Source organism: Choristoneura fumiferana, chromosome 12 (assembly GCF_025370935.1).
Source record: "Choristoneura fumiferana chromosome 12, NRCan_CFum_1, whole genome shotgun sequence".
Classification (NCBI taxonomy): domain Eukaryota; kingdom Metazoa; phylum Arthropoda; class Insecta; order Lepidoptera; family Tortricidae; genus Choristoneura; species Choristoneura fumiferana.
Window position 1 is genome coordinate 684,448 of NC_133483.1, and position 13,911 is coordinate 698,358.

A 13,911-nucleotide genomic window follows, 5' to 3' on the forward strand; every position below is an offset into this window, starting at 1 on the left:
GGAAAACTATAACGGTTAAGTTTGCTTGAGAATTATTAGTAGTTTAAGAGTAAATAGCAGCCTAAGGTATAAAATATACCTAAACTTGGAAGTTTCCATATAAAATATTACTTAACTTTTTCGTAATGGCCACGGAACCCTATTTTGGGCGTGTCCGACACGCTCTTGGCCGGTTTTACGTTTATGCAGTTAGCAATAAAAGTGGCAGGTAGCCATGTATTAGACATTAGCATGTCAAACACTAACGAGCTTTGCTTTACTGCTATTTCGTTAGCAAAAAGACACTCATCCGTTTACCTCCCTCCGTACACATACATATAGTATTGAAATCTGCGACGATCCGATAGTGCGGGATAAGTAAATGAGAGGACCATCCCTAGGGACCCGGCAGGGACGCCGTGGAGCTGCCAACTGGTAATCATTCCCTTTGTAATGCTTGATACGGTTTCAAAATCATCATACGGAGTGATCAGGATGGTGTTATGCTTCATTCACTTACACCGTTGATTCAAGGAGTACAAGTGGTTCCTTAGCGCCAAAAATGATCTTCTGTCAGTTTTCATCATTCATTTAAAAAAACCATCATACTTTTTTAAATTCAAAGTTCAAAAGTTTTGGAAGAGCTTAATCTGTGTTACCTTTTAGTGAAAGCAACGCTGAATAATTTTGTTTCAATCATGATAAAAAAACATATTGTTCTGCCTTTGAATGCACTAAATTTAACTCTCCTTGTTTAACACGTAACTCTTCTCATTGAACAGGTTAAAAAACAACATGTTTTTTTTTGCCGTCTTAAGTTTTTGGAAATTTTACAAAATGACGTAACCATATCAGCATTTTGGAAAACTTGTGAGACTACGGCTCACACAGCTGCTATTTTAAAATTGTTTACTTACGCGAAAAACTAAAACGAAAATTCAACCCTCCATTCCTCCGTATCCCTGAAACAACATCAAAGCCCAACTACTAAATTAGACGTTTTGCAGATACTAAAAGATATTTAGCCGGCCTCCCCCCAGGCCACTACTTTAAAGGGTTGTTTACTCCCACCCTCGGATATAAAACTCAAACGATCTCTGAGGGAAATGACAGAGTTCGCTGAGTGAAGAAATCGGGAAACAACGTTTCTCGATCAGATAATATCTGAGCTGCCCCTTTATGTGATGAAGGATCTTATTCAATTTTGACTGCTTTTTTACGCTGCACTTTGGTTCCGGTTTTAGAGTTTCTTTTACCGTTCTGAAATTTTGATTGCATTTTTTAAAAACTGAATATCCCCTACCTACCTACCTACTATTATCTTTTAATGTAGTACTCCAAATTATTTAATTGAATCAGGTAAAACCATATGTAAAAACATACGGTCAGGGACTTTAATTCATGAGCCACCGTAGAACCTTTTCACTGTAAACGTCATAGTGACATCGTAATGACTTTTCCTTTGAATAGGTTCCATGGTGACTCATGCAAGGTCCTGGACCATACAATGTGGTATTTTTAGGTTGCTAGAAAAACATCTGTGCAAAATGTCATGTCTCTTACACTAAGCGATTGAGTTTGAATATGATTCGATTTGTAGCATTCGAACATGGTGGATGTAGACAATATCTAATTTTGCTATTTCTGTTTCTTTGGCTAGTTGAAGTATAATTTTGATAGTGTTTTATGCGGCGATTAACCTTAACAGTGAACAGTGATCACAAAATTCTATATTGCTCTCGTGTCTGACATTTTTAAATGCGCAAGTTGTCTCCACGTGGTTTCTGGAATTTTACTATCAAGTTGCAGAAACTACAATCACCGTACAACGTCCTTCTCAAAGAGAGTACTTTGACACTGGCGAAATTGTCCTATTAATTAGGACTGAAACGCCATATTTTAAAAGAGAAGAAGAGTTTGAGTTCCAGCTATCTGCCCAACATACCTACCAAACATCAACTCTATTTGTCTACCTACTTAGGTCTTTAGGATGATATTGGGCAGTGTTTTTGTACTATCTCGCCTTATCATTCTCTAAATTAACATTTAAATAGGTACTTATAATAATTAAAATCAGATTATGAAATCTGACCACGGTGATATATACTAAAACTTCTGCCATCCAAAAAAAGCATTAGGTATACACGAAGAATAATGTTCAGATGCAAAGTGCCTACCGTTTTCAAAGTACCAATAGCAACAGCAAACACCATAAATAGAGAAGCGCTCGAAACATCCAAAATATTGTTAGGTACATCCCGTTACAAACGTCTTTGTACATAACAAATCCATCCAATAAATCCGATCCCTTAAAACCTTTGAAAACATGGCATCAAACGTGCCTCTAAAATATTCCATTTCACAAGTGACACCCGCCTTTTGGTGCCTTTGATCGCCGGTCAAATAGCGACCAATCACAGACCTCCGTATTTGATTGCTCTCTGGCCTCTTAATTGCTAAACGACCTTTTGGCAAAGGCGTGTTGGTCCCTTAACACTTCGTCGAGTGCCAATTTGCTCCAGTAGGTATGTAGCGGCATGTCTTGGTATTCGGGATCAATGTATTTGAGGTCTGCCCTTTGCGAATGTAAATTAGACCTCCGTTTTAGTGTTTGAGGTTATTGCTTGGCCTATTTACGGGTTTGGGATGGAGCGGGAATGAGTTATAAACGGGAATAGTTAGTTACAATCGTGATATACCTACTTGAAGTCGCACTGATGTGAAGTATTGAAGAGGTCCACTGACATATTATTGGCGACAAAGTCATAGTCAATTTTGACTTTCTTTTCGAGGAAATAAGCTGGTGTGTGCATAGTGCAGGTTTCTTCGCGATCTTTTCCTTCACCGTCAATCTCATGGTAAAGGGTCTGAGCGATCTATCTAGTAAAACTGCACTTGGCCGAATAATTTCTTTTGTGCGTTTATTATCTTATCATACTCGTACGACACGACGATATTGTATTACCAAATTTAAAGCCCGGAATCCTCTTTGTTAAAAAAAATCGTTTTAATTTTTTACCAAAGTTATGGTTTGATTTTTTTGAAATTTGGATAATAACAATTTACCTAATTTTTATTAATTCCCAAAAAATCAAAGTTAAAACTCGTTTCCGAAGGCTTAAAAATCGACTTTAATTTTGGTTGTCTGATAGACAGCCAATCATTCCATTCACCAAAAACCATTAAAAGTTCGCCAAAACGGATTCATCCAATTTAAACTTAAATCCATTCTAATGAGTGAACCTTCGCTTTTTAAGACCAGAGAAACAAAGTCAAACCTATTAACAGTCGTTCACCATTATTTTTCCTCATGCACGACTTTTCACTGCGAACGTGACAAGCAAACTAGACCTTATGTCGTTGGGGTAAGGGTGATGTGGCTCGTAAAAGAGGCATGAGGCGTCGGTGGCAGGCATCGAACCAACAATGATGTATCTTAACCAGTTCGATTGCACAGCTTTTTTTCACTAACATCCTTAGTGACAACCAACTTAAAATGGAGATGGAGGAGGCATCTTTACCATGTAAAAAATGAAGCCAGAAAATAACTACCTACTGCGATTTCATCTATGTAGAATCTATTGATAAAGACTCTTTTTGAAACAAGATTTTGTCTAAATCAGCGCTTCTTAACTTCGGGTTCCGACACAAATTCACGTCGCTGGTGGAATTGGACATTCTAATTAAAGCGTGTGCAAAAAAAATGCGTTTTTTTTTCAATGTTTTATAATGAAATCTATTTTAGCAATATTGTTTGGTTGCGGGTTCAAATATATTATTTTGGATCGCCAGTCAAAAAGGTTAAGAAACACTGTTTTACATGTACAGGGTATATACGTTGATTATTCATTTTATTTAATTTTTTGTCGTTTTACCGCGAAAAATTTAACAAATGTACCTACCACACAATCAACAAATGTTTCATTTATAATATTAATTTTGTCTTACAGGAACTTCTTTAGGAAGATAAAAGATATTCTATCTTTATTTGTCAAGCTTAATATAGGCGTCGAGTCGCTAAAAGATACACAGCATCTAATGGGGATAAGATGTCGTAAAGAGAAGTAAGTATTATAATTTTTCTGCGCGGCGTAATACCAGCAAGCTACATCATCGGTTTCTTTACCATCAGATAATTAAAGATGTCACCCGCTGGTCAGTTTAAATAAAATAATGTCAGTTTTGTAAATAGCCAAAGACATCGACAATAATCGACATAGCTCGAAGAATATGCAAGTTGAAGAAGCATTGAGCGTGCCATAACGTTCGAAGAACAGATAACCATTGGGAGAGAAAAGTTTTAGAGTGGCGACCACGAACTGGGAGTTGAAGCGTTGGCAGTTCCACTAGGTGGACTGACGACATGGTAAGAGTTGCGGGCATTCGGTGATACAAGTAGCGAGTTGTCGTTCACTGTGGCGTTCTAAGACGGCGCGCGTTCGTTCGACAGCCGTCGTGTTCCAGCTGATGATGGAAGAAACATGAAAGCAACATGTTTATAAAAATAATTTCGGACAAGCGAGCTCGTATAACAGATTATATTTTACACACCTTTTTATTTATTCGACTGGATGGCAAACGAGCAAGTGGGTCACCACCGCCCATAAACATCTGCAACACCAGGGGTATTGCAGATGCGTTGCCAACCTAGAGGCCTAAGATGGGATACCTCAAGTGCCAGTAATTTCACCGGCTGTCTTACTCTCCACGCCGAAACACGCCAGTGAAAGCACTGCTGCTTCACGGCAGGATTAGCGAGCAAGATGGTGGTAGCAATCCGGGCGGACCTTGCACAAGGTCCTACCACCTGCAAACAATACTGCACCTTGCTTACAATATTGAAAGGAAAATTGTTAAAAAATCAACCTAGACCTATCATCCATTTTATAGCAATGCATCCTCGCTTATCGCGGTAACGATAAATTCCTCGTCCGCCGCTTCGCACAGCGCGCGACCACACCGCGTCACTCCCTTACCTTTTCGCCTTATTTCACCAGCCTTCCTTTTGTTTCGAGCCCATTTCTTTATTTTGTTGCCAATCTTATTATTTCGCTCGCTACTGTTGCCCGCATTGCAACGCTGGCTTCGTTTTTGCTCGCATTGCTCTGGAGCAGCGCGGGGAATGAAGTAATACAGTCCAGGATTCCCAGGTATTGTGTATTTGTTGGCATCATCGTTTTTTCAACGCGTCGTACCCCCGCGAGCTTACGAGTTATATAATCATCATCCCCAGCCTATATACGTCCCACTGCTGGGCACAGGCCTCCTCTCAGAACAAGAGGGCTTGGGCCATAGTTCCCACGCGGGCCCAGTGCGGATTGGGAACTTCACACGCACCATTAATTGCTTTGCAGGTTTGTGCAGGTTTCCTCACGATGTTTTCCTTCACCGCAAAGCTCGTGGTAAATATCAAATGTAATTCCGCACATGAATTTCGAAAAACTCAGAGGTGCGAGCCGGGATTTGAACCCACGACCCTCTGCTTGAGAGGCGATAGGTCAAACCACTAGGCCACCACGGCTTATGAGTTATGTAATATCAAGCTTAAAACAGTGAATGACGATTAAAGATGACTGAAATACCAAAATTTTAATTCATCCGCGTTAAAGTAGGTGAAGTTATCCATCCGCGTGGGACCAACAGTTCAAGCTTTCTTACTCTAAAAGGCCTGTGAGCATTGCAGCAGCAGTGGTCGCATAAAGGCCAAGATGATGATGATGATAAAAGTTTTGTAAAAACTGCGAGAAACAAAAGCTTGGTATGTTGCCTCGGCATTGGAATAGCGACAAGCTACAAAACGGGCGCCCGTGTTACACAGACACCTACTTAAGTTCTCCTTTTTAGGCAGAAAGGGGGGTGGGAGTTTCATGTCTTTGGGCTAATTAAGGTGAACATGCGCACGCGCCGCTCGCGTTAATCACGCTGCCCCCCGCGCGACACCGACTTGCTTTTAGCGATCATGTTAGCGTAATCTTAGGAATCCCAATTATATTTCAACTGGCTAAGGAACCAGCCTTAAATGAGACAACTCGATAAGTGGATAAAAATGTCAATTAACGAAATGGAGCCTAAAAACCTTTTTGGTAATTCTGTATAAGGCTGGCTCGAATCGTTTGAGGTGGTAAAAAATATTCTAAGAATTCTGGGGTTCGTTCTAATTTCTCGTGTTTGCAGTGCAAAAAGTTCGAGACTGTGTCTTTCGGATACGTCGAACAATCGCTTGCCTGAATTTATTGAGTCGTACGTAAAATAAATAAAGCGCCTATGTATGGGTATGTAGACAGTCGCTCGCGCAGGATTGATCTTAAACATCAGCTGTCTGTCCGCTCGCTACAGGGTGCTCCGGAATTGCAAATGAAGTCGAGGCAATGCGAGCATTTATTTCCAAGAGTAATGCAGATAAAGTAAGGCATATTAGAATTCTGTTGTCGTTGTAACGTCTTTATTCAATTACACTAAATTGTCATTTTCTAAGTGTGCAATAATATAATGTGTAAACATGAAAGATCTTCATTAATCTGACTCATTGCGGACGTTGATCAGACTAAAAAAATCTTCCTTGGTTTGGTTATATTTGCCTATAAAAGTGGTTGACATGACACCTAATGATAGACCTAATAATGCACGCCCTGTTAATTCGTGTACTATTATCAGACCGTGCATTGTTAGGTTGCACATTCTACGCAATACTTACTAGGACACGTATAAACTGCACTCGTGCGCTATGAAAAGTGATATTTTCAAAATTCTCAAAAGAAGGGAAACTAGGACATTACATAGTATTGGACGGAGGTGAAGCTGCAAGCACAAACTGGTAGAAAGCTTACCTACCTACTACCTAGGTACATACAATCAGCTTCAAATAACTTATCATATTATTAAAGATGTCTTGCTTATTTCTATGCATAAAATTATGGCAGCAAATACAAAAATCTTCAAATAAATATATCATTATCCTAGCTAAGGCCGGCCGCACGCGAGCCCGCCAGCTAATGGCGCAGCGCGACTAACACATCCTGCCCGCGACGCTGTCTGCGGCCGGTCGACGGCTTGCGACATGGTGTCAACAGATCCTTAATAGACGAGTTTTTTAAGTTTAATCTGATCAACGATCTATCTCCCGATGGTAAGCAAAAAGTTCAGTAGCCGCTTATTTGAACCGTCTTAGTCTAACGTCTTGAATGAAGACTGCGGAATGGGACATCCACCAACGAGATCTACAGGTGACCTGGTTGAAGCCGCGAGTTCATGGTGGACGCAGGCCGCTTTCAACCGAATCAAGTGCAGGTTTAACAGTGGACGTTCTACGGCTGATAATTTAGAGAGCGGATTTGAAGTAGCGATTACAAGTTTAATATGGATATGACTAGTGCGATTGGTCAGAGATAGATTTATTTATTAGATATCATGTAGTTAAGTGGTCTTACAGTTATCTTATTACTTACTTACTTACCGTAATGCAATCTTATAGATAATTAAATTAAATAAATGTTATTCTTGCAACAAACTAGTAAAGGAAAATAAATAAATAAATCATAAATCCTTTGTGTCAATACATGACCTTTCTACAGTTAATACGAAAAATAAAATAAATACTTAATTGTACTAGTCTTATCCATATTAAAATTGTAATCGCTACTTCAAATCCGCTGTCTAATAATGATGACGGTAATGAGTGTAATCTCAATTTTCAAAACACGACCGTCTCTAGGTCAATACTCAGGCTAAGCTATCTCGCAGAGCCGCAGTATATTCCAGCATAGCATCTGCGTTTTACATCACAATCGTCGCGCGAACCTGTGCCAGTATGATAGCTGATAGCTCCGATGTTTGTACAGCCGGCGACTGCTGTTGAGCTATTCTAAGTTTTCGCATCAAAGCGTCTAGAAATGTCTCGTTTTCGAGGACTGAAACTATGTGATCATGGGACAAGAAATCTGACTTAAGATCAGAATTATCCACTATAAAAGAAGTTAAATATCTTGAAATACAGGTTTTGAAATATGTTGATCTGTGTAGTCACGAAGGGTATCAACTACTGACCGGATACTCTGTAGGTATATTTACGAGTATATTATATTAGGTTTGCACTTTTTATTTATTTCAGATCCATATTAATATTATCGTCGTCTTCATCAGCGACATATTAGTCGTTAGGACGACTAGGTCTCCCCTATAGACCTCCAATTACTTCGGTTAAAGGAAGTGACCTGTATCCACCTAGTAACAATATAAAGTGTAAAAATTTGGATGTTTGCATGTTTGGATGTACGAGTTTGTTACTCCAATACGCAAAAGCGGCTCCAAGGTACAATGTATTTGCCGAACGCTGGAAACTGTGATACAGAAACGCAGACATAAACTGACCAGAATACGTGCACCCGACTGTACAAGATATACAATACCTACAACCGTATAGCTCTGTCTAGCAGTCACATAGCGTGTATGTCTGGGTATATCAGATTGTCTTTAGCAGACATGGGATGGAGTTGTATCGGAATTCATAAAGTTGAAGAGCATAATTGGACGAAATACATGGTTCATTTGATGTAACGCAGTTTAAGGTGCAACCATAAACTAGAGGAAGTTTTTTGATCTTGTAATATACAAATTACAATCACTCCTGCTGGCTCGTGCTGAGGCACCGACCGACTTCAGACTGGTAGAAAATTATTTTCATGGTTTTTTGTAGTCGGTTTTCTAGATATGCACTCAGTCTCAGAGCCGTGTCGCTTTTGCAAGAAAAAAATGCGAATGACCGACATACTGGCGCTGCAAGTTGATTCCAAAGTTTCACCGTACATGGCGAAAAATTCCGCAAGAAATCTATGGGTGGTTTGGCTTCTTTTCAATTACCTAAATATTATCTTCAACGAAACTAACTTAATAATCATAATTCGTGCCAAGATGTACCTAAAAGAATATTTAGAGGCTATGAAATAGACTACCAGGTAGGTATTAAAAAAAAGGCAGTGACGAGCAAGGCTGCGCCTGCTCACGTTCGCGGAAGGCGCCTAATGAAGATTTTAATTGGGTGCCGTGTGTGTGTCCGGATTTATCAGAAACAGACGTGAAAATAAGTGTGTGAACTGTAAATGTCCGTTATTACCAATAACATTCCACAGGATTCTGGTTAAGTATGTCTTATGATAATAATATGTGGAATAAAAAAATGGTGTCAAAAATTTCCCTAAAAATGTAAAATGAGTTTAATTATTTGCTGGAAAGAATCATTGGCAAATAGAAACCGTTCTATGACTATATATAAAAAAAATGAAGTGAAAGTCGTTTTAAATTCTACACCCTAATCTGAGTAAAACAACAACAAATAAGTAATGTAAAAAAATATCTTTCATAAGTTGAAAAACCCGCGCCACAGTCATTTCAAAGTTGAAATCTGTATAAACGACTAAACCGATTTCAATAAAACTTAACTAAACCATCTCGGTTAAACTATCTTTTGTTAGCAACTACTAACAATAGCGGAGACACTAAGTGCGTCAAATTATGACACTTTCTGTAAAAAACTCATAATTAAGTAGTAGTAATTTTTTGGGGCTAACTTTGGGGGCGGCAGACGTGAGCTTACCTTCGGAATCCAAAAGCTTAATGGTTAGGTACTTTCAGTTTTTTATTTTTTATTTATGGCGGTGGAAGCATTCTACACTTCCACTGAACGTAGATATAGTTAGTGTTTAGTTTTGTAACTAAGGGACCCCTACATCCCTGTATTATTATTATTATTATTATTTGTATTTTTTTGCTTTAATTTGTATACCTACTGTAGTTTTTAAGTATTTTATTGGTAATTATTTTATTTTGAAAAAATGACTTTCTGCCAAGTTTCTTGCGGCGCATTCTTCTTGGCAATGATGGTCTTTCCGAAAGCGCTGGTAGTTTAAAAATGACGGGTAAAAGTGCCCATTGCGGCCTATTTACTAAATAAATGATTTGAATTTGAATTTTGAATTTAAATTTCTCATTTACCTTCTAAAATGTGCAAATGTAGTACAATCATTTCATGACTCATAAAAGGCTTACCGTGTGCTTGATTAAAATAAACCATTTGTCTCTCGGCAATTCGATAAATCGTCGAACTACAAATTCCACACAAATGGAGTTACAGACAATAATTTATGTCAATAAAACAAACAATTGATGCAATACAGCCAATATAAGCAATAGACATTTTTCAATCAACTAAAGTCTAGTTTAGATTTGCAAGTAAAATGGTTTAAGTTGTATTACATTACTAAGTCGTAGGTACAGGAAGAGAGCTTAAAGTGATCAATCGAGCGCAGCATTGTTATAATACTTGTAATACTTGCACGATTTTTCTTGCAGGGCAAAAGTGGGCTAAAAGCCGAGTTTAGACTTGCAAGAAAAAGCAAGTAGCATTACATTGCGGCGCTCGATTGACCACTACAAACTCGTTGGCTTTACGGCCTCGCAATGTAATGCAACTAGCACGATTTTTCTTACAAGTCTAAACTCGGCTTAAGAAATTGACTTGACCTAGATCTAAGATTGCTTGTGACGGACTGACGGATTCGAACGCGTCATGGTTTAAAAAAAAGACTTATTATTGACACCTGTCAATATATCTAAAGTTATCAGTCGTGAAGAGTCAGGTGGGATCCCGAATATTGCGTATGGGTTTAAATCGGATATGAATATCAGAAGATGAATATTTTTGGCCTTATGTGTTGTTTAAACAAAACATGCCTATGTCATTTACATTGAAACCATTGATTTTACAAGCTTTTATTCAACTTGGCATGTTTGTTGTTGTTATTGTTTTAGTTGGAATCTTGCAAGTCAACTTTGACCCACTTCTATGGGTAAGATAGAGCTGAAATTTGGTACACATATGTAGGTTGGATGACAATGCAATAACAGTCAGCAAAAACGCTTGGATTGAAAATTATATTTTTAATAGAAACTTCTTCTAAGCAGCTTATGAAAATTACAACGGTAAATATTTTCAAACATAGTAAAATTAACTAGGGGGCATCCATACAAATCCCTTCCTATTGATAAATCAACTGGCAAGGCGTTGTTTATAAGGTGACCGGTTCGTTCTTGCGCCTCATAGAATAAATTTAGTCTCTAGTTAGCAAAGAATCAATGAAATCCGTAATGTCTAGTTCTTGGTGCCACGACATTTCAGCAAACAATATAAAAACACAGGTTTCACGTCACAAGCATGTTTACGGCGGAGCAGCGATCGTATCGCCGCAGCGCTCAATGGCCGCTTGCACCGAAATAAACACGAAAAACTGAAAAACACGCAATACGACTATTACCGCATAACCCCGGCGTGTACGACTGATTCGATTTACCAACGAGAATAGAGACTGACGGAAAATCAATCGCGCGACTCGGCACGCGAAGCTTAACACCAAAATAATGTAAATTATTGCTCATAAAAGTGTCATTTTCGACGTACTCGTGACGTCACGGGCGAGCCGCGACGACTCGCTAGCGCCACACGCTACCCGAATAACAACGAACCGCCAACGTGGGTAGACTCAAAACCGCTTGTGCTTCAGCCACGACACAAGAACCTTCGCAAAATCGTTTTCGTTCAAACTGTCCCCCCGCTTTGTTATCTTTACCTCCAACGTCACCGTTGCATGTCTACTGTACACAGTAACTTTTAAAAAAGTTTAAAATCGGAAAATTTCGCGCAACTGTCATGAAAAGTCAGAAGGAATCAAATTGTAGATTCGTATTTAAAATAGGACAAAACCTGTCAGGGCAGTAAACCTCGGATAAGTGTGTGTGCACGCGTCTGCACGCACACACACATCGGCAGGGAGACGATCATTTACATACGGCGGGCAGGAGGGAAGGAGAGGACCGAGGGCGGCCCGAGGGACCGCCGCGGCGCCCCGGGAGCGCAGGGTAGACAGAGACCACTATACTGCTATCCTGAGCTAAAAAAACGAATTGTGGGCGGGGGATTACATTATAGTAGCGAAAGTAATCGATATTCCGCTTCAGTACGAGTTTGTTAGTACTGCAGCGATGCAGTCTAAATATGTAAGGTGGTTAGGTCACAGGCGTTTTTATATGCGTCGGGCAGTCTTGCAGAGGTGTCAAGGACCTGGGAAGTGGAGTCTCTCTGTTTCGCCGTAGACGTTCGGCGGCGAATGTAAATAGCGGCGTGTCGGGCCGCGGCCTAATTTACATACAGCTGACTTCTTTACAACCAAGTCGTACGTACGACGCGTTGGAAGGTCAGCGATTCGCAGTATTTGTGCAGAGACTGCTTGCCAACAATGAGTCGGTTAAACTTGGGTCTTCTTACCCAAACCAGCTACTCACAGGCAGTTGTTGCATCTGCTTGTCATATTGCTTCAAAACAGTTTTAACATAAGGCAGTCGAATTGGAAGAATCTACTCGCTTGGTTATAGCATTACTGGCTCAAATTCAAATCATTTATTCAGCAAATAGGCCGCAATGGGCACTTTTACACGTCATTTTTTAAACTACCACCGCTTTCGTAAAGACCATCATTGCCAAGAAGAATGCGCCGCAAGAAACTTGGCAGAAATTCATTTTTTATTCAAAATTATATAATTACAAATAAAATACTAAGAAATTACAGTAGGTATACTATTAAAGAAAAAAATCACAACAAATACTAATAATAAGGCTAATCACAGATCAAAATAAATAAAACATTTCGGGCATACTTCGACTGCAAATACAACAAAACGCTATGACATTAGGGCTTTTAAGGAAAGGGCTTATACTTTCTTATAAGGCCGGCAACAGAACAATGACTCGCGAGTAGTTATTACTCATGGGCAGAGGTAATCATTTCTCATCAGATGACCCGCTTGCTCATTTGCCTCCCTCTCGTAATAAAAAAAATATTCATTATTTTCTAATAATCTAATTAGATTATTTTAAGCTAGCCTACATATATTAAGGATCATCGTCATCAACAGCCTACAGCAGTCCACTGCTGGACATATCTATCCCATGGCGCGCCACAACACTGTCTTCAGCCCCTTGCATCCATCCGCCGCCAGCGACCCTCTTAAGGTCGTCCGTCCACCGTGCCTCAGGACGCCCTACACTAACGTTTTCCCGTCCGTGGTCTCCATTCGAGGACTCGTCTGCTCCACCGTTCATCGGTCCTGCGACAGACGTGGCCAGCCCAATGCCACAAGCAGGTATATTAAGGTTGATTACGTCAAAAATATATTTCAGCCATTAATAAAATATATTACATACGAAAATACAAACTGATGCATACAAATTTCTCCCATGCACCACACATTTCAGACTTTGTCCACATTTGTAGAGGTTATAGCACGCAGCACTGGTCACTTCCCAGCGCTGGTCTTTTTTGTGGATTTCACGGGATGACCGTAAAAGTAGCAAATTTGGAGTTAAAATAAGAAATACAAAAAGACTCCAAAAACCATTCTATTACCTACTCATAAATAAGAGCTTCAACACCACTAGGACCGCAGCATCAAAGTGTCTTTTAGCGAATCCCAAATCCTACTCAGCCGTAACCACACGCCCCAGCATCCCTTAAAGACATCTTGATTATTGATACCGGAAGGGTCAGCCAAATGAGCCGCGAGGCATTTGACGCATAATTTCACCAGGGACCTCTGCTGCCCTGGTCACTGAGGGTCCCGATTCAATCGACTATTCATCGTTTACTACCAATATCATGAAACGTTAATGTCGATTTACACGAACAAAGTCGCGTGTAAAAGCTTCATCATCATTCCAGCCTTTTACGTCCCACTGCAGGCAACTGGCCTCTCAGAATGAGGCTTGCGCCCTAGTTCCCACGCGGGCCCAATGCGGATTGGGAGCTTCACATACACCATTAAATTTCTTCAACGTTATGTGCAGGTTACGATGTTTTCCTTCACCATAAAGCTTGTGGTAAATTTAAA